At 43.5% G+C, this 26306-nt stretch overlaps 1 protein-coding gene across 1 annotated transcript in view; it reads left to right on the top strand.

Annotated features, from left to right (window-relative positions):
* LOC126994048 (uncharacterized) overlaps positions 1-26306 on the top strand; it is a 118470-nt gene that overhangs the window by 37093 nt on the left and 55071 nt on the right. The window contains exons 2-4 of the mRNA XM_050853287.1: positions 2905-3026; positions 9312-9492; positions 9775-9921. The gene's annotated coding sequence lies outside the window, so the exon portion shown is untranslated. The remainder of the gene's footprint in view (positions 1-2904; positions 3027-9311; positions 9493-9774; positions 9922-26306) is intronic.

Below are 26306 nucleotides of genomic sequence, written 5' to 3'. Positions count from 1 at the left end.
TGACAAGCTTCTCCTTCCTACCTATTGTTTCTACCCAAAGGGATTCTGTATTGTTATCTGCCTTGATTAAGTTGCTAATGACACACTTAATATTGTCCCTGACGAAGCGTGCAACCCCACCCCCCTTCCTGTCTATTCGATCTTGGTGGAATAACTTGTACCCATCAATCTCTAATTCTGGGAGAAAGTGTCTGTCTGCAGTGTTTACCCATTACTCTGTGATCGCTATCATATCAAATTTCTCTACTCACGCCTTTCCCCTCAATATATCTATCTTATTCCTAATACTTCTACTGTTTGTATAGTACACATTTAGACCTACCCCTTGCTTTACCCTGCAGCTGCTATTATTTTTACTACATTTAGTGGTCCCACTTTTTTTTTTTTTTTTTACAACAAAAAAAAACAATATTTAAAAAAAAGCCCGCTACTCGCTGCTCCTAAAAAAGAAATAAAAGAGGTGGCCGAAAGTAAGATCAAATACGGGAGGAGAGGTGTCCTGATACCCTCCTCTTGAAAGAGTTCAAGTCGTAGGCCGTCTTAGGCCCCTTCTTACCTACCCTAAAAAAACCTGCAAGGTCCCCAATCCACGTTCAAGAGCATCAGACAAGATCTGTACCCCCTCCTGTGAAAGGTGAACCCCGTCCCTCTGGTATAGGTGGTTCTTGCCAAAGAAACGGTCCCAGGCGTAGACAAATGTCCATCCATTGGCTTTGCAATAATCTGCCAGCCTGAAGTTTAATGCAATAGCCCTGGAAACCAAATGTCACCAACCCGCTGCCTTGGCAGAACCCCACACACCACAGGAACCCCGCCCTTGGACGTAGCTCTTCGAAGAGCCTCCCTGTAGCGACGCAGAAGCTGCTCGCTACTTAACCTGCCTATGTCGTTCCCTCCCACGCTCGGGCAGACGATGGGTTTGACTCCCTCGCCTGCCATGCACGACTCTACCCTATCGCTGACATCCCTAATCCCGCCCCTGGAAAACACACCCTGGTCCTACGTTTCCTATCTTTAGCACAGAAGGCCCTATCTAAAAACCTGACCTGGCTATTCCCAACAACCAAAATGTTACTTTTGGGCAGAGATTTGTCAACTGCCCTCCTGCTCCTCCACGCCTTCCTCCTCCCTCAGCTCAAAGAGAGCCTGGAAGGAGTTGCAGCACCCCACACCCACAGGATTGGATCGAGCCCCCCAATCGGAGCTATGGCAAAAGACGGCCTGCTTGAGTTAATCAAACAGGTGTGTTGACCCGGCAAAGGTTGAATATCATGATGCAAAAATTACAAACCCTAAAGTCTTTAGCAATATTTTTAATAATTTATTAAAAAAATGCCGATTCATATTAGATAAATAAAAATTCTCATAATTCCTGCATAATTTGCTACTATATTAATTAATGAAAGAAATACAGGATTGACTCATAGAATATGCGAAGAGGCTGACGAAGATGTGCCTGTCCAGACCCTTTGCCAGATTCCAACAATTTCGCATTCTAACACCTTCCCTTCCCTTACGGAAAAACAGAGTTTTATGGTAGCAGAAAACGGCTGAAGAGGTTCGACAGTCGAAGGGGTTGATTTATGGTACGGCCGAAAGGCTCTTCGTCTCATCAGTTCTTCTCCTCTTACTCGCAATCTTCTACCTCATAAATTCTGCCGCAATATTGCATCTCTTTCTATTTTTTATCGATATTTTCATGCTGACTGCTCTTCTGAGCTTGCTAACTGTATGCCTCCATCCCTCCCGTGGCCCCATTGCACGCAACTCTTTACTCTTGCTCATCCCTATTTTATACATATCCGTTATGCAAGAGTTAACCAGCCTCTTCATTCTTTTAACCCTTCCGCAGGTAAACCCTGGAACAGCCTTCCTTTGTCTGTTTTTCCCCGTGCCTACGACCTGAACTCTTTCAAGCTGCGTATAGGGATCCGTCCATACAGCGGTCCGCCTTTTGTTTGTAAACAAAGCGGGAACAGTTCCGTACAAGGGACAGCTTCGCCCACAATTCTGGGAGAATTGTCGACCATATATCCTTAAATACATGTTTTTTAATGTTTTTATTTTTATTTTGAGAATTTGCAGTTTGTGAAGCTATTTGTCGATCATATTCTGGAAAATTAGGAAAATCATCTGCTTCCTGAGAGAGAGAGAGAGAGAGAGAGAGAAGACTGGGAGGGAAGGGAAAAAATATCCATATCATCGAGTTGTCCTCTCAGTGCCAGGCTGACACTGAGAGGATATCTCGATTATGTGGGTAAATTTCTTTCGGTACCGGTACTACCGATACAGGAATGTCGGTACCGATGTTATCGGTACTCCCATTAACGATATCTGCCCAACCCCGCTGACGGGATGAGATGTGTAACAATTCGGGAGACACATTGACACACAACTCTCCGCTACAAGTTCTAATTCAATCTCTCGAAATCACCCGTCACCCGCCTTTTAGGGATTAAGTTCCTTACAAGGCAAAGGGTACAATGAAGTTTGAGCGAGGTTTATAAATTAATGAAAATATTTAATCAAGGTGAAATTAATAAGGTTGTTGTGGTATGAGAGCTGAGTGAGGCACCCAGCAATGAGTTTAAGTTAGATAAGTAAAGATTCAACACAAACCTGATTTCCATGTTGTGTGGAGAATGCACGGCATGATGGTCATGCAGTGAGTGTTGATACGATAGAGACCCTAAAAACAAGTTCTATATTTTCGTGGATAATTGGAATATGTGGTGAGAGTAAAGGATAGGCTTGCAGAAATAGCTTTGTTTAGTCCTCCCGACCTATTGAAGACTCCTTTTTGGTCTCTCTCTCTCTCTCTCTCTCTCTCTCTCTCTCTCTCTCTCTCTCTCTCTCTCTCTCTCTCTCTCTCTCTCTCTCTCTCTATAATTAGATCGTTTTCAGAATGATGACGTGGACCCGGCCTCGACTGTGTGTCAAATCCCTTTCTCCTCCGGTACAACTGGCCTACGCAAGGGAGTGATGACCTCGCACCGCAGTGAAGTCTCCAGAATGATGATGATCAAGTAAGTCATTAAAAAAGTAAATGCTTGCAACTTTTTTTTTCTTCAGATCATGATAGATACATATAGATAAAAATATTATTTTTTATTGGAGGATAGACATAATAGTCTGTTAAAGACACAACTGGCAACGATTCAAGGCTGAGGAAAACTACATGTCACGTAATCATTGGCATTACATAAAAAGAATTCTTAATTGAAAACCCATAAGTCGGATCATACCTATTCTTTTTTACAGCTAAGGAGACAGTTCAAGGGCGTAAAGAAAAAAAAAAAAAGCCCGCTACTTACTGGTAATGAAGAGGTCAAAGGAGTGTCCCAAAAGAGAGGTCAGTTTCGGGAGGAGAGATGTCCTGGTACCCTATTCTTGAAAGAGTTCAAGTCGTAGGCAGGAGGAAATACAGATGAAGGAAGATTGTTCCACAGTTTACCAGCGTGAGGGATGAAAGAGTGAAGATGCTGGTTGACTCTTGCATAAGGGGTTTGGACAGTATAGGGATGGGCGTGAGTAGAAAGTCGTGTGCAGCGGGGCCGCGGGAGGGAGGAAGGCATGCAGTTAGAGAGCTCAGAAGAGCAGTCAGCATGAAAATATCGATAGAAGATAGAAAGAGAGGCAACATTGCGGCGGAATTTGAGAGGTAGAAGACTATCAGTATGAGGAGGAGAGCTGTTTAGACGAGGAGCCTTTGCCTCCACTCTGTCAAGGAGAGCTGTGTGAATGGACCCCCCCACACACATGAGATGCATACTCCATACGAGGGCGGACAAGACCCCTGTAAATGGACAGCAACTGTGCGGGGAAGAAGAACTGGCGGAGACGGTACAGAACGCCCAGCCTCGAGGAAGCTGATTTAGTATGAGTTGAGATATGAAGTTTCTAGTTGAGATTTTGAGCTAAGGATAGACCGAGGATGTTTAGTGTTGAAGAAGGTGAGAGCTGAGTGTTGTCAAAGAATAGGGGATAGTTGTTTGGAAGATTGTGTCGAGTGGATAGGTGGAGAAACTGTGTTTATGAGGCGTTGAAGGACGTCAGGTTCCTCTTGCCCAAATCGGATATAATGGTAAGGTCTGAAGCTAAGCGTTTTGTTGCCTACGGCCTTGAATCGTTAGTTCCTGTAGGGTGGGTCTTCTGTTAAAAGAAGTTGAGTAATGCAGAGTGGAGTCATCGCCATAAGAATGGATAGGATAGTTCGTTTTGGAAAGATCATCAATGAACAACAGAAAGAGAGTGGGAGATAGGGCAGAACCTTGTGCACTCCATCAGGTCCATAAGCTTTCTGAGGATTGAGGCCAAAGAGGGCCTAGAAAACATCATTTTGAAGAATCTTTTATAACAGGCATAAAAGAGTCAGAGGGGGATGAGTAGGAGGAATATGCCCAGAATCGTCCAGAGTGGACTTTTTAGAAAAAAAGTTTGAGAGAAGAGTTCAGCCTTAGAGATAGATGAGACGGCAGTGTTGCCGTCAGGACTGACGAGTGGAGGGAGAGATGAAGAAGTGAAGTTGGTGGAGATGTTTTTGGTTAGATTCCAGGAGTCACGGGAAGAGTTAGAGAAAGCAAGGTTTTGGTATTTTCTAATAAAAGAGCTTTTGGTTAGTCGGATAATAGATTTGGAACGATTCCGGGCAGATATGTAAAGTCCATTGTTCGCATTAGTTCGAAGGCTCTGGTTCCTTTTGTGAGCTGCCTCTCTACCACTGACAGCACGAGAACAAGCGTAATTAAACCAAGGCTTTTTAGCGTGAGGAATAGAGAAGGTACGTGGAATATTTGCCTCCATTCCAGAGACAATCACTTCTGTGATGCGGTGAGCACACACAGAGGGGTCTGGCTCCTGAAAGCAATAATCATTCCACGGGAAATCGGAAAAGTACATCCTCAGGTCGTCCCACTGAGCTGAGGCAAAATGCCTGAAGCATCGCCTCTTCAGTGGGTCCAGAGGGTGTACAGGAGCGATAGGACGGGTTACAAAAATAAGGTTGTGATTTGAGGAGCCTAACGGAGAGAACAGTTTGATAAAATAAGCAGAAGGGTTTGAGGTAAGGAAGAGGTCTAGAATGTTGGGCCTGTCTCCAAGACGGTCGGAAATACGTGTACAGTGCTGGACCAACTGCTCTAGATCGTTGAGGATAGCAAAATTGTAGGCTTGTTCTCGAGGCTGGTCAGTGAAAGAGGATGAAGGCCAAAGCTGGTGGTGAACATTGAAATCTCCTAAGATGGAGATTTCAAGGAGAGTTGGTGAAGATATGCTCCACTTTAGAGTTCAAGTAGTCAAAGAATTTTACATAGTTAGTATAGTTAGGTGAGAGATAAGCAGCACAGATGTTTTTAATAATAGAATGACAATGAAGTCTTAGCCAGATGGTGGAAAATTCTGAAGAATCAAGGTTGTGGGCACGAGAGCAAGTGATGTCGTTGTGCACGTAGGCGCAACATCCAGCTTTGGATTGAAATTTAGGATAGAGGTAGTAGGAGGGAACAGAGTAGAGATTGCTGTCAGTAGCCTCAGAAACCTGTGTTTTAGTGAGGAAGAGAAGGTGAGATTTAGAGGAAGAGAGATGGTGTTCCACAGAATGAAAATAAGAACGAAGACCGCGAACGTTACAGAAATTGAGAAGAAAGAGGTTCGAGGAGTTATCAAGACACCTCTCAGGTCGGCAGCCAGAAGGGGAGTCCCCCCTGGGGGAATTTGTGGTCCCCCCCCCTAGGTGGGGACTCCGAAGCAAGGTGAAGGTGCGTCATTTTGAAATTTGAATTTTGGGAAAAGGTGTATGTTGTGTGAATGTAGTGTGGTGTGGATAGAGAGAGGATCTGTCTTTAGAGAGCATGCTGAATTACTCTCTGGTGTTGGAAGGGAAGGGTCTTTGGAGGGCTTCAGCTCCCTTCTCACCTCCCATATATACCTCACCGGCAGTGGCTTGCGCCCATTTGGTAGGTGTCCTCCTACCTACTCCAGCACGTCAAGTGGTTTGCTGCTGATGAAAAAAATATAAAACTGGTCCGAAATGTCACATCGAGGTAGCCAGGTGATGAATAAAGCTTCAGTGTGACTGTCATAACAGACAAGGAAGAGATTCCAAGGCTGCTGATGGCGAGGAGAAGCAAACCGTCAGGTTCATTTCATTATTAAAATATCGAGAAAATGATTTATCCTTATTAGCTCGCCATCCCTACAGCTTGGTAGGTGAGACACTCCTAGTTGTCTTGTACAAAACAACCTTGTGGGAAGGAATGATATCCGGAAGGCGTGCAGAACGCCCATTTGGCTGGATTTGGCGTTCACGGACTAAGTTAGTAACTCGTAGTCGCTGGTTCGACATTAAGTCATTCCAGTGATATCCCATCTGTGAAGACACGGCACTAAAGGCATCGACCCGCCTCTCCATGTCACTTTTCAGTGTCCATGTCTCATAGCCATTGAGTTAGACAGGGAGCACAAATGACTTCAAGATTCGAGTCTTTGCCCGCTTGCAAAAATATCGACATATATCGTGTTGAGCGAGTCCATAACATCATGGGCCGGGCCAATCGCCTTGCGAAGATACAGAAGCTGGAATAGGCGGAAGAAGAGGAGGAATCCCCATGATACCCGTATAGCTTTGACCAGAATATCCATAGAAAAGGAGGGGATCAGGTGCCAACTAATCAGAAATAGCTACATACAATGTAAAAACAGCATATCAATCATATATAATAGTTTTGGTTGAATAACTACTCACATACATGACGATATTGTAAATTCAAAATTTAATTGCTGATTTCTCGAAATGTTAGTTTCTCGATAAACAAGATATAATGACTAACATACTAACCTATATTCGCGGGGATTGCTTTGTTGAAAAGAATATTAGTCGTGACCAATTGTAACAATTATTTTCCAACCTGTAACTCGTCACTCCTTCACGAGAGTCCGACTGACACATAACGACAGTCGCTCTCGCTCCGACGCTTCTTCTACATAAAGGCTACGAATATAATTCGCCTTAAGGAAGCTGAAGTCTTAATCAACACCCTTTAAACGCCCCCCGACAAGCCCGTTACAAAATTTAGGATACTGATTTTATTTGCTTGACCATTCAGACAGCCAAATACGGAACAAATGGCGTTCTATATTGGTTCAAAACGGAACGCTACATTTCACTCTTGAATACGGGACGATTCCGTATTTTAAGGAAAGGGTGGCAACCCAAGACACAACGGAATCTCAACCCATTATAGCCTCTATGCCCCAGGACCCATGAAGACAGCTACGGTAAAATATCCTTTTAAAATTCTGGGTAGAATTCGGCGACTGTCTTGGCGGCAAGTCTGCCGCCAAGACAGTAGCAAAGAACGTCAGGTAAACGTGCGTACAGTCGGCCAACTCCTTGACAACTGTTGGCCAGCTGGTCGGCCCACCAGTTCACAGACAGTCTGCAAGACTGTCGTCGAGACCGTCTGCGACTGCGACAAATCGGTCAGCAGAGTCGTAATCGGCGTAGACATGGCGCCATTTAAAAAAAAAAGGGATCGTTGACTCGTCTTGAGGCTAGTTGCCGGCATTTTATTTTTTTACAGTAAAGGAAACAAGTCAAGGGCAAAAAAAACAAAAAAAACTAATGAAATAAAAAGCCCGCAAATCACTCCTCCTATAAAAAGATTTCAGATGCGTGGCCAAAAAAGAGGTCAATTTCGGGAGGAGAGGTGTCCTGATACGCTCCTCTTGAAAGAGTTCCAAGTTGAAGACAGGGGGAAATACAGCTGATCCTGTTTACTCTTGCATAAGGATTTTGGACAGTATACGGATGAGCTTGGGTAGAGAGTCGTGTGCAGCAGGGAAGCGGGAGGGGGGAAGGCATGCAGTTAGCAAGTTCAGAAGAGCAGTCACTGTGAAAATAACGATAGAAGATAGAGATGCAACATGACAGTGGAATTTAAAAGGTAGAAGACTGCCGGTAAGAGGAGGAGAGGAGTTGATAAGACGAAGAGCCTTAGACTCAACGTTGTCCAAAAAAGCTGTGTGAGTGGAGCCCCTCCCCCCCACACTCGAGAATTATACTTCATACGAGAACGGACAAGGCCCGTGTATACAGATAGCAAATGTGCGGGGGAAAAGCGCTGGCGGAGACGGTACAGAACGTGAAACCAGGAGGATGCTGATTTAGTGAAAGAGAGGTAAAGCTTCCACTTAGGATTTTGAGTTAAGGATAGACCGAGGATGTTTAGGGTAGAAGAAGGTGATAGCTGAGAGTTGTCGAGGAATAGGGGATAGGTGTTTGGAAGATTGTGTCGAGTTGGTATGTGGAGAAATTGAGTTTTTGAGGCATTGAAAGACACCAGGTTCCTTCTTCACTAATTGAAAATGATAGCAAAGCCTGAGGTTAAGAAGAGTCTTGTAATTCTTGTTGAGAGGGTCTTCTGTTGAAAGAAGTTTCAGTTCTCGAGCCATCTGCTACCACTTTTGGCACTCCTCATTTTCCTCCTCCTTCTCCTACTACTACTACTACTAATGATGATGATGATTATAATAATGAAAATAATATAATTGATAATACTAAATAAATTACTACTACTACTACTACTACTGCTATTTCTAATGATAATGGTAATAATAATAATAATAATAATAATAATAATAATAATAATAATAATAATAATAATAATAGGCGGTGGCTGAGTGGTAGCGTACTGGGCCCACATTCACCTCGTGATGGACGACGCGGGTTCGAATCCCCATGCTACCACCTCGGATTTTTCAGTCACCGCCGAGTGGCTTAAAAATACCCACATTCTGTCCTGAAGACCACCCATCAACCCGGACTCTAAAGGAAACCGTACAAGTGAATCAAGAACGAGTTCCGGAGGGTAGCATGAGCCAAGAGAAGATGGCGCTACTATAAACACTTGCCTGCGCCATGACGGGCTGGGGCCGACCTTCATCCAGGCCTCTCAAGAGAGCCTGCCGGCGCTATAGGCGTACGCGTAAAAAAATAGAAAAATAATAATAATAGTAATAATAATAATAATAACTATAATAACAGTAATAATAATAATAATAATAATAATAATAATAATAATAATAATAATAATAATAATAATAATAATAATAATAATAATAATAATAATAATAAAATGCCATTAGGTGTCGCTTAATTTATCAAGTGTATTGCAACGACTTTTCGTTTTACTTTTCCATTTTATTTACTATGTAGGATACTGTTGTGCTATGTGATATACCCCAAAATATCTGGCTGCTCCACTAACTGATGAAACTGTTTTTTCTTAATGTCCACCTCTTCTTTCCTTCAGGCACTTGGCGAACCACAAGCAGTGGCTCGGTCAGCCCGAAGACTACTCCACTTGTATGCTGGTGACTTCCCTGAGCCACGCTTACGCACACATGTTTATCTTCGCTACTTTAATGCTTGGCGGGACATCTGTCATTGCGCGTCATTCAGACAATCTGTTGGAAATGATAAATGAACATAAGGTATGACTCAATTAATTGCCATGCCATGTGTCATATTTATAATGTATTTGATGTGTTTAACGTTTGTAAATGTTAAACTATAAATTCAACAGTTTATATATATATATATATATATATATATATATATATATATATATATATATATATATATATATATATATATATATATATATATATATATATATATATATATATATATATATAATGTGTGTGTGTGTGTGTGTGTGTGTGTGTGTGTGTGTGTGTGTGTGTGTGTGTGATTCAGCAGAGCCATCCCAACAGGTGACGCTTGCTGTCTTGCTTCCATATCACCTTAAAATGATGATAAACTCAGCCGCGTCGCATGACAGCAAACCTACATCTCTGAAGGCCGTCACCACAGCCGCGGCCCCCCTTGCTGCTTCCGTTGCTGAAGCCTTCAGACAGAATGTAAGAGCAGACCTTTCGTGCATCCTATCAATAACTACAAATACCATTGAAGGAAGGGAAAGCAGTTCTCTCTCTCTCTCTCTCTCTCTCTCTCTCTCTCTCTCTCTCTCTCTCTCTCTCTCTCTCTCTCTCTCTCTCTCTCTCTCTCTCTCTCTCTCTCTCTCTCTCTCTCTCTCTCTCTCTCTATATATATATATATATATATATATATATATATATATATATATAAATATATATATATATATATATATATATATATATATATATATATATATATATATTATATATGTATATATATATATATACTGGTGGGGGTGTAGCTGCCACCATATGTACTGGTGGGTTGTAAAGAATTGGTCCTACTCCTATTCTTAACCGTGTAGCAGCGACGGACCAAATTTGTGGCTTCACCGTGTAACAGCGACGGGCGAAATTTGTGCCATGATATAAACCCCCCCAAATAGATGATGCATGACCTGATCACAAATGCTTTGATATATATTATGAAATGGTTAAAGTGAGTGATGATTTTTTCTCATTAATTCGCTTAGAGGGGCCTTTAAGAAACATGATCCCCGCAGCTACCATGTTAAGTTTATTAAGTACAGTAGCTGGCGAGGGCGGCGCGGTACACCCTCCTTAATTGGTGGTCAGGCTCCCACTGATTGGGCTCAGCGGCCCGGACAGCGGGGTTCATGGGGCGGAATTCAGAAACATACTAACTACGAACTAACATAACTACGCATTATTGATTTAGCGACCGACATTAGCGTCAGATTCACGAAGCAAACCTTGGATGGTAGTTAGAGGCGTGCTAAGTCAGCGACGCCGCTGATTGGTTGATGACGTCATTGGCCTTGCAGCGAATCGCAAGCACGTTTACAGAACCGTCAGCCAATCCTAGGGAGGCCCCTCCAGCTGCTGGCTCAAGAAACCATTCGCTTTTACCATTTTTCTCCCTTTTAAGGCAAACTCTACTAAATCGTAATCTATGAATTTAGTTATTTCGTTGTTTGCTGCAGATTTACGTCAACGTAACTCTTCTGTTCGATTTCTTGTTACCTATGAGCATGCTTAAGATGAAGAAAAAGAAGATATGGAGGAGATTGAGGCAGGAAGAAAGCAAAGAGAAATATAGGACAGATATCGAGGCAGACAGGAACGAAGGACAAGGCAGGGACGAGGGAAAATTAAGACTGTCTTGCCATATCTGCAGCCCAACTCATGGGCTAGCTGTCACCCGACAAAAGTCCATGGTCCCCCCACGGAGGGACAAATCTAGAGATGGTTGGATGAATGGATGAGGAGGTAGGAAGATGAAGGAGGAAGGAGGTCTGGCAATTCCTCGGCCGCAGGCGTCGGTGTTGCCATACCGCCCACACTTATCATATACCTTTCAAAGTGTGTATATATCATCATTTTATAAAGAAATGGGCTTCCTCTACTCGCAAAGTTATATTTCAAGTTGAAAAACGCGATTTATAACAATTTATACGTAAATATGATAATATTGTTAGCGTTTACTGCACCCCCGAGGCAGTAGTTATTTAACAACATATTTAGCGTCACACAGAGCGCGGTAAAACTTTGTAAATCTACGCGCTAACCCTTGCCTACATCGATTAGTTGGTAGTTATTACCGTGCTAGCTTTGCGAATCTCAATGTTCTCAAAACTACGCACTAAGGGCCCAAAACTACGAACTAAGCCTTTGTGAATTCGGCCCCTGGTTTAGGTTACTGTGGGCAAGATCAAGAGAATAGACCAGGTCTTTTCATGCGCAGCTTTGACGTCATCAGCAGTATGATAGAGAGCAGGCGGAGAATAATAAGGAAATGAGAGATATTTCATGGGTAACTGAAACGTTTTCAGTTTTCGTGTGTGTGTGTGTGTGTGTGTGTGTGTGTGTGTGTGTGTGTGTGTGTGTGTGTGTGTGTGTGTTTGTGTGTCACTCACTCACTCTTACACTCACTCTTTCACACTCTCACACTCACACGCACTCACTCTCACACTCTTACTTTCACACTCTCACACTCACACTCACTCACTCACAGTCACTCACTCACACTCACTCAGCCACTCACCAACCCACACTCACACTCACTCACATACACACACACACTCACACTCACACATTCACCGACACTCACACTCACTCACACACACACACACACACACACACACTCACACTCACCCATTCTCCGACACTCACACTCACTCACACACACACACTCACACTCACTCATTCACCGACACTCACACACACACACACACACACACACACACACACACACACACACACACACACACTCACTCACACACACACACACACACACACACACACACACACACACACACACTCACACGTTCACTCACCTTCACACTCACACCACCACCACACCACCACCACCCACACCACCACCTCACACTCACCTCTCACACCTCACACGCACACGCATTCACACTCACACCTTACTCACACTCACTTTCACACCACACTCACACCACACTCACCACCACCACACCCACCCCACCACCCACTCACACACACTCACCACACACACACACACACACACACACACACACACACACACACACACACACACACACACACACACACACACACACACACACACACACACACACACACACACTCAGACTCTCTCTCACACACACACACACACACACAAATTCTGTCACTCTCTCTCACACACACACACTCACACACACACTCTCACACTCACTCTCTCACTCTCTCACTCTCTCTCTCTCTCTCTCTCTCTCTCTCTCTCTCTCTCTCTCTCTCTCTCTCATATATATATATATATATATATATATATATATATATATATATATATATATATATATATATATATATATATATATATATATATTTTTTTTTTTTTCTTTTTTTTACAACAAAGGAGGCAGCTCAAGGGCACACACAAAAATAAAACAATAATAAAAAAAAGCCCGCAACTCGTTGTTCCTAAAAAAAAGAAACAAAAGAGGTGTCCAAAAACAAGGTCAGATTCGGGAGGAGAGATGCCCTGATACCCTCCTCGTGAAAGAGTCACCAGTCGTAGGTAGGAGGAAATACAGATGAAGGAAGATTGTTCCAGAGTTTACCAGCATGAGGGATGAAAAAGTGAAGATGCTGGTTAACTCTTGCATGAGGGGTTTGGACAGTATAGGGATGAGCATGAGTAGAAAGTCGTGTTCAGCGGGGCAGCGGGAGGGGGGGAGGCATGCAGTTAGCAAGTTCAGAAGAGCAGTCAGCGTGGAAATATCGATAGTAGATAGAAAGAGAGGCAACATCGCGGCGGAATTTAAGAGGTAGAAGACTATCAGTAGGAGGAGGAGAGCTGATGAGACGAAGAGCCTTAGCCTCCACTCTGTCCAGAAGAGCTGTGTGAGTGGAGCCCCCCCACACATGAGATGCATAATCCATACGAGGGCGGACAAGGCCCCTGTATATGGACAGCAACTGTGCGGGGGAGAAGAACTGGCGGAGACGGTACAGAACGCCCAGCACCGAAGAAGCTGATTTAGTAAGAGATGAGATATGAAGTTTCCAGTTGAGATTTTGAGTTAAGGATAGACCGAGGATGTTTAGTGTTGAGGAAGGTGATAACTGGGTGCTGTCTATTAAAAGAAGTTGAGTAATGCAGAGTGGAATCATCGGCGTTGGAATGGATAAGACAGCTCGTTTTGGAAAGATCATCAATGAACAACAGAACGAGAGTGGGAGATAGGAAAGAACCCTGTAGGACACCACTGTTATTAGGTTTAGGGGAAGAACATTGGCCGTCTACCACAGCAGAAATAGAACGGTCAGAAAGGAAACTGGAGATAAAGGTACAGAGAGAAGGATATAATCCGTAGGAGGGTAGTTTGGAAAGCAAATATTTGTGCCAGACCCTATCAAAAGCTTTTGATATGTCCAGTGCAATAGCAAAGGTTTCACCGAAACGGCTAAGAGAGGATGACCAAGAGTCAGTTAAGAAGGCTAGGAGATCACCAGTAGAACGCCCCATGCGGAACCCATACTGGCGATCAGATAGGTCAGAGGTGGAAAGGTGCTTTTGAATCTTCCGGTTAAGGATTGATTCAAAAGCTTTAGATAGACAAGAAAGTAAAGCTATAGGACGGTAGTTTGAGTGATTGGAGCGGTAACCCTTCTTAGGTACAGGCTGTATAAAGGCATAATTCCAGCAGGAAGGAAAGGTAGATGTTGACAGGCAGAGGCGAAAGAGTTTGACCAGGCAGGGTGACAGCACGGATGCAGAGTTTTTAAGGACAATAGGAGGCACTCCCTCAGGTCCATAAGCCTTCTGAGGATTGAGGGCAGAGAGGGCATAGAAAAAATAATTTTGAAGAATCTTTATGACAGGCATAAAAGAGTCAGAGGGGGGATGAGTGGGAGGAATATGCCTAGAATCGTCCAGAGTGGAGTTTTTAGAAAAAGTTTGAGAGAAGAGTTCAGCCTTAGAGATAGAGGAGACGGCAGTGTATCCGTCAGGACTGAGGAGTGGAGGGAAAGATGAAGAAGTGAAGTTGGAGGAAATGTTTTTGGCTAGATGCCAGAAGTCACGGGAAGACTTAGAGAAAGCATAATTAGCATTAGTTTGAAGGCTCTGGTACCTTTTGTGAGCTGCCTCTCTATCATTGACAGCACGAGAACAAGCGTGATTAAACCAAGGCATTTTAGCGTGAGGAGTAGAGAAAGAACGAGGAATGTATGCCTCCATTCCAGAGACAATCACCTGTGATGCGCTGAGCACACACAGAGGGGTCTTTATCCGGGAAGCAATAATCATTCCACGGGAAATCGGAAAAGTACATCCTCAGGTCGTCCCACCGAGCTGAAGCAAAATGCCAGAAGCATCGCCTCTTCGGTGGGTCCAGAGGGTGTACAGGAGCGATAGGCCAGGATGCACAAATAAGATTGTGATCGGAGGAGCCCAACCGAGAGAGCAGTTTGACAGAATAAGCAGAAGGATTTGAGGTAAGGAAGAGGTCTGGAATGTTGGGCCTGTCTCCATGAGGGTCGGGGATATATATATATATATATATATATATATATATATATATATATATATATATATATATATATATATATATATATATATATATATATATATATATATATATATATATATATATATATATATATATATATATATATATATATATATATATATATATATATATATATATATATATATATATATATATATATATATATATATATATATATATATATATATATATATATATATATATATATATATATATATATATATATATATATAAAGATAAGAACATAAGAACATAAAAACGTAAGGAGTCTGCAAGAAGCCGGTTGGCCTATATAAGGCAGCTCCTGTACACTCAACCCCACCTTACCTCACCATCGATGGCTTTATCTAACCTCTTCTTGAATGTATCTATGGTGTTTGCGCCCACAACATGGCTCCCAAACCTGTTCCATTCATCTGCCACTCTATTGGTGAACCAATTTTTGCCTATGTCTTTGTTGAATCTGAGTTTGTCTAACTTTAAACCATTGCTACGCGTCCTACCTGGCTCTTTTACCATCAAAATCTTATTGACATCCCGTTTGTTAAAGCCCTTTATCCATTTATAGACTTCGATCAAGTTTCCTCGCAACCTTCGCCTTTCTAGAGAGTGTAGGCTTAACTGCTTCAGCCTGTCTTCATAAGGCAGTTTTCTCACCCCCTGAATCATCTTTGCCATCCTTCTCTGTACAGATTCTAACATCTTGATATCCATTCTATAGTAGGGGGAAATAACTGACTTGCATAATCGATATATATATATATATATATATATATATATATATATATATATATATATATATATATATATATATATATATATATATATATATATATATATATATATATATATATATATATATATATATATATATATATATATTAGGAGGAGTAGGTACGAACACACCTACCGAACGGGCGTGACCTACTCACAGTGATGACATATGAGAAGCGAGGAGGGTGCTGAACCCCTTCAAAGACCCTTCCCATGTCCTCACTAACCGTTTACCTTTTGTCTCATCAAAACCAGAGAGCAGTTCAGCATGCTCTCTAGAGACAGTTGCTCTCTCTTTCTACACCACACTACATTCACAAAACACACACACCTTTTCCCAACATTCAAAATTCAACATGGCGAAAAAAATAACTGCCTCGGAGTCCCCGCCTTGGGGGGGGGGTCCATAAATTCCCCCAGTGAGGACTCCCCTTCTGGCTGCCGACTTGAGAGGTGTCCTGATAACTCCTCGAACCTCCTCCTTATCAATTTCTGCAACATTCGCGGTCTCCGTTCTAATTTTCATTCTGTGGAACACCATCTCTCCTCTTCTAAACATCACCTTCTCTTCCTCACCGAAACACAGGTTTCTGAGGCTACTGACAGCAACCACTACTCTGTTCCCTCCTACTATCTCTATCCTAAATTTCATTCCAAAGCTGGGTGTTGCGCCAACCTGCGCAACGACATCACTTACTCTCGTGCCCACGACCTTGACTCTTCTGAATTTTCCACCATTTGGCTAAGACTTTATTGTCATTCTATTACTAAATACATCTGTGCTGTTTATCTCTCACATAACTCTACTAACTATGTAAAACTCTTTGACTATTTGAACTTTAAAGTGGAGTGCATCTTAAGCCACTCTCCCTTCGCTGAAATCTCCATCTTGGGAGATTTTAATGTTCACCACCAGCTTTGGCTTTCATCCTCTTTCACTGACCAGCCTGGTGAACAAGCCTACAACTTTGCTCTCCTCAACGACCTAGAGCAGTTGGTTCAGCACCCTACACGTATTCCCGACCGTCTTGGAGACAGGCCCAACATTCTAGACCTCTTCCTTACCTCTAATCATTCTGCTTACTCTGTCAAACTGTTCTCTTCGTTGGGCTCCTCCGATCATAACCTTATTTCTGTATCCTGTCTTATCGCTCCTGTACATCCTCTGGACCCACCGAGGAGACGATTTTGCTTCAGCTCGGTGGGACGACCTGAGGATGTACTTTTCCGATTTCCCGTGGAATGATTACTGCCTCCAGGAGAGAGACCCCTCTGTGTGTGCTCTGCGCATCACAGAGGTGATTGTCTCTGGAATGGAGGCAAACATTCCACGTACTTTCTCTACTCCTCATGCTAAAAAGCCTTGGTTTAATCATGCTTGTTCTCGTGCTATTATAGATAGAGAGGCAGCTTACAAAAAGTTCCAGAACCTTCGAACTCCCACTAAATTTGATCTATACATTTCAGCCTGGAATCGTGCCAAATCTATTCTCCGACTTACCAAAACTTCTTTTTTAAATAGAAAATGTCATCACCTTGCTTCTTCTAATTTTTCCCGTGACTTCTGGCATCTAGCCAAACATATCTCCTCCAATTTCACTTCTTCCTCTTTCCCTCCTCTCCTTAACCCTGACGGCAGCACTGCCGTCTCATCTGTCTCTAAGGCTGAACTCTTCGCTCAAACTTTCTGTAAGAACTCCACCTTGGACGATTCTGGGCATATTCCTCCTACTTATCCCCCCTCTGACTCCTTTATGCCTGTTATTAAGATTCTTCCAAATGATGCTTTCTATGCCCTCTCTGGCCTCATCTTTCAGAAGGCTTATGGACCTGATGGAGTGCCTCCTATTGTCCTTAAAAACTGTGCTTCCGTGCTGACACCCTGCCTGATCAAACTCTTTCTTCTCTGCCTATCAACATCTACCTTTCCTTCCTGCTGGAAGTATGCCTTTGTACAGCCTGTGCCTAAAAACGGTGACCACTCCAATCCCTCAAACTACCGACCAATAGCTTTACTTTCATGTCTATCTAACGCATTTGAATCAATCCTTATCCGGAAGATTCAAAAGCACCTTTCCACTTCTAATCTTCCATCTGATCGCCAGTATGTATTCCGCAAATGGCGTTCTACTGGCGATCTTCTTGCTCTCTTAACTGACTCTTGGTCATCCTCTCTTAGCAGTTTCAGTGAAACTTTCTCTGTTGCGCTAGACGTATTGAAAGCCTTCTATAGAGTCTGGCACCAGTCATTGCTTTCTAAACTGCCCTCTTTCGGGTTCTATCCCTCTCTCTGTTCCTTTATCTCCAGTTTCCTTTCCGGCCGTTCTATCTCTGCGGTGGTAGATGGTCACTGCTCTTCCCCTAAATCTATCAACAGTGGCGTTCCACAGGGCTCTGTCCTATCACAAACTCTCTTCCTGTTATTCATCAATGATCTTCTTTCCATAACAAACTGTCCTGTCCACACATACGCCGACGACTCCACTCTGCATTATTCAACTTCTTTCAATAGAAGACCCACTCAACAAGAAGTACACAACTCCAGACTGGAGGCTGCAGAACGCATAACCTCAGACCTAGCTATCATTTCCGATTGGGGCAGAAGGAACCTTGTGTCCTTCAATGCCTCAAAAACTCAATTTCTCCACCTATCAACTCGACACAATCTTCCAAACACCTATCCCCTATTCTTCGACAACACTCAGCTGTCACCTTCAACACTAAACATCCTCGGTCTATCCTTAACTCAAAATCTCAACTGGAAACTTCATATCTCCTCTCTCGCTAAATCAGCTTCCTCGAGGTTGGTCGTTCTGTACCGTCTCCGCCAGTTCTTCTCCCCCTCTTAAATTCCGCCGCAATGTTGCCTCTCTTTCTATCTTCTATCAATATTTCCACGCTGACTGCTCTTCTGAACTTGCTAAATGCATGCCTCCCCCCCTCCCGCGGCCCCGATACACACGACTTTCTACTCATGCTCATCCCTATAGTGTCCAAATCCCTTATGGAAGAGTTAACCAGCATCTTCACTCTTTCATCCCACACGCTGGTAAACTGGAACAATCTTCCTTAATCAGCATTTCCTCCTGCCTGCGACTTGAACTCTTTCAAGAGGAGGGTATCAGGACACCGCTCCTCCCGAATTTGACCTTGCTTTTGGCCACCTCCTCTGATTATTTTATGGGAGCAGCGATTTGTGGGCTTTTTTTATTATTGTTTTTTGTGCCCTTGAGCTGCCTCCTTTGTTGTAAAAAAAAAAAAATATATATATATATATATATATATATATATATATATATATATATATATATATATATATATATATATATATATATATATATATATATATATATATATATATATATATGTTTGTGTGTGTGTGTGTCATGAACCTTCTTATCCAAGTATTTTTGGACATATTCTTATACTCGCCGCAATCATCCTCTATTGAACAGTTCTCCTGTCCACCCTGACTTCCTCTGTAACACCTTAACCTCTTCTACGCAGTCTTTTCCCACCCCTAGCTGCCCATTAATTGTGTGACTGATTCAGTTCCTTTATCCTAAATACTAAAGTCGAAATCAAAGAAAATGGAGCACACGAGATGCGTCTACACATGTTGTCAAGTGAAGACTGGTGGGTAGGTTTTAGGCGAAGCAGACTGAGGGGCTGCAGGTGACGTCAATGCGCAGAAGAGGAGAATTCTGGTACGAGGTTGAGAAGACCTGGTATATTCTGTTGATCTTGACTGCGGGGACGCTATCTGGCGGGACGCGGAAAGGCAGATTAGCCGCCAAAAACACGGGGCACCACTCAGGGCGCATCATTCAGATGATACACATACTTTTTTTTTTTTTTAAACAAAGGAGGCAGCTCAAGGGCACAAAAAACAACAACAACAAAAAGCCCGCTAATCGCTGCTCCCATAAAATAATCAGAAGAGGCGGCCAAAAGCAAGGTCAAACTCGGGAGGAGAGGTGTCCTGATACCCTCCTCTTGAAAGAGTTCAAGTCGTAGGCAGGAGGAAATACAGATGAAGGAAGATTGTTCCAGAGTTTACCAGCGTGAGGGATGAAAGAGTGAAGATGCTGGTTAACTCTTGCATAAGGGGTTTGGACAGTATAGGGATGAGCATGAGTAGAAAGTCGCGTGCAGCGGGGCCGCGGGAGGGGGGGAGGCATGCAGTTAGCAAGTTCAGAAGAGCAGTCAGCGTGGAAATATCGATAGAAGATAGAAAGAGAGGCAACATCGCGGCGGAATTTAAGAGGTAGAAGACTATCAGTAGGAGGAGGAGAGCTGGTGAGACGAAGAGCCTTAGCCTCCACTCTGTCCAGAAGAGCTGTATGAGTGGAGCCCCCCACACGTGAGATGCATATTCCATACGAGGGCGGACAAGGCCCCTGTATATGTATAGCATCTGGGAGGGAGAAAGTAAATGGTGAGGACGGTACAGAACGCCCTATCTCGAGGATGCTGATTTAGTAAGAGATGAGACATGAAGTTTCCAGTTAAGATTTTGAGTTAAGGATAGACCGAGGATGTTTAGTGTAGAAGAAGGTGACAGCTGAGTGTTTTCGAAGAATAGGGGATAGGTGTTTGGAAGATTGTGTCGAGTTGATAGGTGGAGAAATTGAGTTTTTTAGGCATTGAAGGACACAAGGTTCCTTCTGCCCCAATCGGAAATGATAGCAAGGTCTGAGGTTAAGCGTTTTGCAGTCTCCAGTCTGGAGTTGTGTACTTCTTGTTGAGAGGGTCTTCTATTGAAAGAAGATGAATAATGCAGAGTGGAGTCGTCTGCGTATGAGTGGACAGGACAGTTTGTTATGGAAAGAAGATCATTGATGAATAACAGGAAGAGAGTTTGTGATAGGACAGAGCCCTGTGGAACGCCACTGTTGATAGGTTTAGGGGAAGAGCAGTGACCATCTACCACCGCAGAGATAGAACGGCCGGAAAGGAAACTGGATATAAAGGAACAGAGAGAGGGATAAAATCAGAAAGAGGGCAGTTTAGAAAGCAAAGACATGTGCCAGACTCTATCGATGGCTTTCGATATGTCTAGCGCAACATAGAAAGTTTCACCGAAACGGCTAAGAGAGGATGACCAGGGGTCAGTTAAGAGAGCAAGAAGATCGCCAGTAGAACGCCCCTTGCGGAACCCATACTGGCGATCTGATAGAAGGTTAGAAGTGTAAAGGTGCTTTTGAATCTTCCGGTTAAGGATTGATTCAAAAGCTTTAGATAGACATGAAAGTAAAGCTATTGGTCGATAGTTTGAGGGATTGGAGCGGTCACCCTTCTTAGGCACAGGCTGTACAAAGGCATACTTCCAGCAGGAAGGAAAGGTAGATGTTGATAGGCAGAGACGAAAGAGTTTGACCAGGCAGGGTGTCAGCACAGAAGCACAGTTTTTAAGGACAATAGGAGACACTCCATCAGGTCCATAAGCCTTTTGAGAGTTGAGGCCAGAGAGGGCATATAAAACATTATTAGAAAGAACCTTAATAACAGGCATAAAGGAGTCAGAGGGCGGATGAGTAGGAGGAATATGCCCAGAATCGTCCAAGGTGGAGTTCTTACAGAAAGTTTGAGCGAAGAGTTCAGCCTTAGAGACAGATGAGACGGCAGTGCTGCCGTCAGGGTTAAGGAGAGGAGGGAAAGAGGAAGAAGTGAAATTGGAGGAGATATTTTTGGCTAGATGCCAGAATTCACGGGAAAAATTAGAAACGAGGTGTTGACATTTTCTATTTATAAAAGAAGTTTTGGTAAGTCGAAGAATAGATTTGACACGATTCCAGGCTGAAATGTATAGATCAAAGTTAGTGGGAGTTCGAAGGCTCTGGAACCTTTTGTGAGCTGCCTCTCTATCTTTGATAGCACGAAAACAAGCATGATTAAAGCAAGGCTTTTTAGAATGAGGAGTTGATAAATTACGTGGAATGTATGCCTCCATTCCAGAGACAATCACCTCTGTGATGCGGAGAGCACACACAGAGGGGTCTCTCTCCTGGAAGCAGTAATCATTCCATGGGAAATCGGAAAAGTACATCCTAAGGTCGTCCCACCGAGCTGAAGCAAAATGCAAGAAGAATCGCCTCCTCGGCGGGTCCAGAGGATGTGCAGGACGAGGAGGAGAGGATGTACTATGATATCGCTCGGCCACGACCGGCATGTGTCCTCACATGAACCATTATACAATCTTAGGTGAGAAATAATAAATTAAAAATTGCCATCTGTGGTAGCTTTACAACAAAAGGAAAAAAAAAGAGAAAAAAAATTAAGGAAGACGACTAGCAGGCCTCAACTTCTGCCTGTAGGAAGAGGAGCTAGTGTCAGGTGGGGAAGGCATGGAAGGTCCTGAGGTAGAAGTGGGAATAGGAGGCTGAATGTTAGGCGAAAGGGGCACACTCACATGCTTGAGCCTATCACCGTGAACAACACTCTCCACAGAAAGTTTTCGAATGCTTTAAACACCATGCATTCTGATCCACACGGACGGAAATTGTTGAGACCCCCTCCACTTTACGTCATTCTGGTGCTAATTTAGTACCACCGAGTGAATAAAATAATTTTGTAACACATTCCGCTTGAGGACTATCAGTCAGTTAGTTTAAATGCTGTGACTGACGTCATTCCTATTCAAAAGAGGGAATGATAATTCCAGGTGGTAGTTCGGGCATAATTGCAAGTAAAAGTATGTAAAATTAAAATATCTGCCAAAATTAATACGTAAACCACATACTGCGATGGATTGGTTAGGTATAACATATATGAGGACGAGAGGAGTTTATTTATAGTATTTCTACGAGAATCTGGCGGACGAGAGGTGGCGGATGAGGGGTCAGCCAAGGCCTGCACCGCCCCGCGCCTTGCCACACACTCTCAACACCTCCCTCTTCTTCTCATATGTCAAATATTTACTACCTTTAAATGAATTTAATTAAATAATTGAATAATCGAATAAGGTCATATAGTATTCATAATGTTTCGTTTTTAGGGTAATGACAAATATTTTGTGTAAATACCACGACACTTAACGTTGGAATACAACTTTGTCAAGTGTCCTGGTATTTACACAAAATATTTGTTATTATCATAAAAACGAAACAATCTTAACACTATATCCTGTTATTTAATCCAGTTATTTAATTAAATTCATTTAAAGGTAATAAATAGCTGACATATGAGAGGAAGCGAGAAGTATTGAGAGTGTGTGGCAGTTGCGGGGCTTAGTTGACCCCGCACCTGCAACCCCCCCCCCCCCCCCGCCCGCCAGATTCTCGTGGAACGACTATAATAATGAGTGTATGCACCGCCTGCGCCGATTTTACTGTTAAGTCTGCTTCGAGGCGTGTCACTAGTGGAGCCTGTTTCCACATATCTGCTGGCCCATAGTGATATGGTAGAGAAGGACACATCAATCCGCCGTGGTTTGGCGATAACTGAGGCCTTCAGTGTGAAGGATAATAATGACTTTGCGCCGGTCTTGTGGGGTCTCCGCGGAGACTAACGTGAGTACGTGTGACTTACTGTGACCATCAAATCAACAGATGATCGAAACATATCATATACGGTACAGTAATGGATTCAGATGCGGCATCACAATCAGGGGTACCAACCATTCCGAGGCGACTAGCCACGATCGATTTATTTTCACATCCATCGTCCCCAGGTGTTTGATAACTTTTTGTGGAGAGTGTACATGCTTATCACAGTCTCCAATACTGAAGGTGATGGGACTTGCTTGGAGGTGTTGTTTACGCAGCATCTCCTCGCGGGAAGCTTCAAGCTTATCCCTCACAGAAGCATAAATAGTTTGAAAATTGTGGAGCTGCATTTGAGAGTAGTCGCCAAAGGAATAGAGGGGGCGAGGAGTCTGTAGAATAACATCATAAGACAGTCTTTTGTCATAGCCAAACAGGATGTAGTGAGGCGCTTTGTCTGTGGAGGAATTGACAGAATTGTGATACAAGCAGCAACATGGGTTCCTGAAAACGACCTGCATAATGACGCAGAATCTCTAGAATTTTCCTGTTGGTCCTTTCGACAAGGCCGTTAGACGCCGGATGATGTGCAGTAATGAATTTTTGTTTAATTTTAAACTGTTGGCAAATGTCACGAAGAAATTTGTTCTTAAATTGTCACATTATAACAGAAGTAGACGAAGAGACGTGTGGGGACTAATCAGGTTAGAGACAAGTGCATGAGGGACTGTTGTAGCAGACTTACCGCGTAATGGCGCTAAGACCACAAGACAGCTGAAGTGATCAACGCAGACAAGGACGTATGAGGAGCCTTGATGACCGCAAGGGAGCTGTAACAGATCAATGCCAACAACATCAAAAGGTCCGTCAGGTAGCGGATAGTCCAAAATTGGAGCAGTCTTAGTATAACCTTTGGTTTGTGCACATGACAGACACTGCGCAATATGTTTTCAATATCAAGTCTCATCGTAGGCCAGTAATATTTAGCACGAGCCGGAGCTAAGGTTCTGTCCCGTCCTTGGTGACCAGCATGCGGGACGTCATGAAGAAGCTGCAGGACAGTCTTCACCAGAGCAATAGGGATGACAACCTGGGTAACGCCTCTTTCATGAATGGCCACTGTGCGACAAACAATGCCTTCCTGTAAGGAAAAGGCAGAAAGGGGCACAGGTGGATGAGGTAATGTGGAGTCATCGCCAGACTCGAGGGCGTAGACGACTTTAGACCATAACGCGTCATGGCGTTGGGCCGTCTGAAGCTCGTCAAGTGAGAAGTTCTGGACCTGAGAAACTACAGCGACAGGAATATGTCGGGGCAACGCGTCAGCGACAGTGTTGGCTTTACCCGGTAGATACTTTATCACAGGGTTGAACTGTTGGATGGTGAGGTACCACCTAGCCAGGCGGCCGGTGAGATTCTTGCCACTGAAAAGAGTTGTAACTGCAGTGTGGTCAGTGTAAACTGTGATAGGATAATTAAAAATAATATTCTTGAAATATTTGAGGGCCCAGACAACAGCAAGAGCTTCAAGGTGAGTTACAGAGTACCTTGAATCAGGATCTGTAAGTACACGGCTAGCATAAGCAATGACATGTGGACGTTGTCCATCTACAATCTACATTAGAACTGCACCAATGCCAAAAGAAGCTTCTGTGCACATAGTAAAAGGCAAGATGTAGTCAGGAAACGCTAAGATCGGGGCATGTGTCAGAGCATGCTTGAGAGTATCAAAACTCTGTTGATGAGCGTCGTTCCACACGAAGGGAACATTCTTCTTTACAAGACGCGTTACAGGGGATGCGATAGACGCAAAGTTTTTTTATGACAAATGCTCTATAATAACCAGCAAGGCCTAGAAAAGAGCGAACATGGTCAGTAGCTTTGGGTGTAGGAAAGTCTTTGACGGCAGTGGTTTTAGAATCAACAGTGTGAATACCATCTTTATCGACAAGGTGACCCAAAAACTGAATACGAGACTTAAGGAAGTTGCACTTAGACAACTTGACCTTTAGGCCAGCTTTAGAAAGTCTATTAAAAACAACTTCAAGTTTCTGGAGAGTTAATGTCGTTAGAGACAATGATAAGCTTACCGAAGTATACGAAGAGACCTTTGTGAATAACGCCAGCAAAAAGAGAATTAATCATACGCTGGAAGGTAAGAGGTGCGTTACGTAAACCCATGGGCAGGCGACACCATTCTTAATGACCTGTGTAAGTCGTTAAGTTAGTAATCTCCCGTGATGCTTTGTCCAAGGGTATTTGCCAGAAACCGGACACGAGGTCGAGTCTGGTGAAGACTGTGTTACCCTTTCTGATAGACTGAAGCAATTCACCTAGGACAGGAAGTGGATAGCGGTCAGGGACCGTCAGAGCGTTCACTTTCCTGAAGTTGATGACGATCAGGACGCACCGTAGCGAGTGTGGACTCTAAAGCAAGACGGCGGATGCGCATAGTGTCAGGGAAGGACATTACCAGGGTACCGACAGGAACAAAGTCCGGTAAACGAACATAAAGTCGGACACATGAAGTGGGGCCAATGTATTGGTCACCAATGACAACAGCAGAAACAAGGTCCTGAGCAGAGGTCGAACGTTTCTCCTCTGGGGCACTAGGCACTGTAGTGACAATAGGCACACTCGGGTCCTATGGGGGGACTGCGATGTCGTCAGGAGCCGTAGTCGCAAGGGCAGAGACACTCTGGCTCAGAAGGGACTTGGGTTGTCCATAGCATGGTGAAGGCTCCCATCTGCAGAAATAGCAAGACGTTTAGGGAATATGTCAATGGAATGGGAAACAAGGGACTGGATGCCTAAAAGTCCATGACACTGAAGGGCAAAATTTTGGGTGACAAAAAAAAATAATGTTGAATATCTTGGAATAATGTGTGAAGGAGACAGGCAAAGTGATGGTGCCAATAACAGTTAAGGCAGAACCATCAACACCTTTTAAGGATACATCATAATGATATAAGGGAGTGTCTTGCAGGGTATCTTTCAAAGCTATAAAAGCACTGTGACTAAGCACATTTACTGAAGCACCTGTGTC

Source organism: Eriocheir sinensis, unplaced genomic scaffold, assembly GCF_024679095.1.
Source record: "Eriocheir sinensis breed Jianghai 21 unplaced genomic scaffold, ASM2467909v1 Scaffold709, whole genome shotgun sequence".
NCBI classification, from domain to species: Eukaryota; Metazoa; Arthropoda; class Malacostraca; order Decapoda; family Varunidae; genus Eriocheir; species Eriocheir sinensis.
The sequence above is the reverse complement of the archived record's forward strand: the minus strand, read 5'-3'. Positions and strand labels throughout refer to the sequence as shown.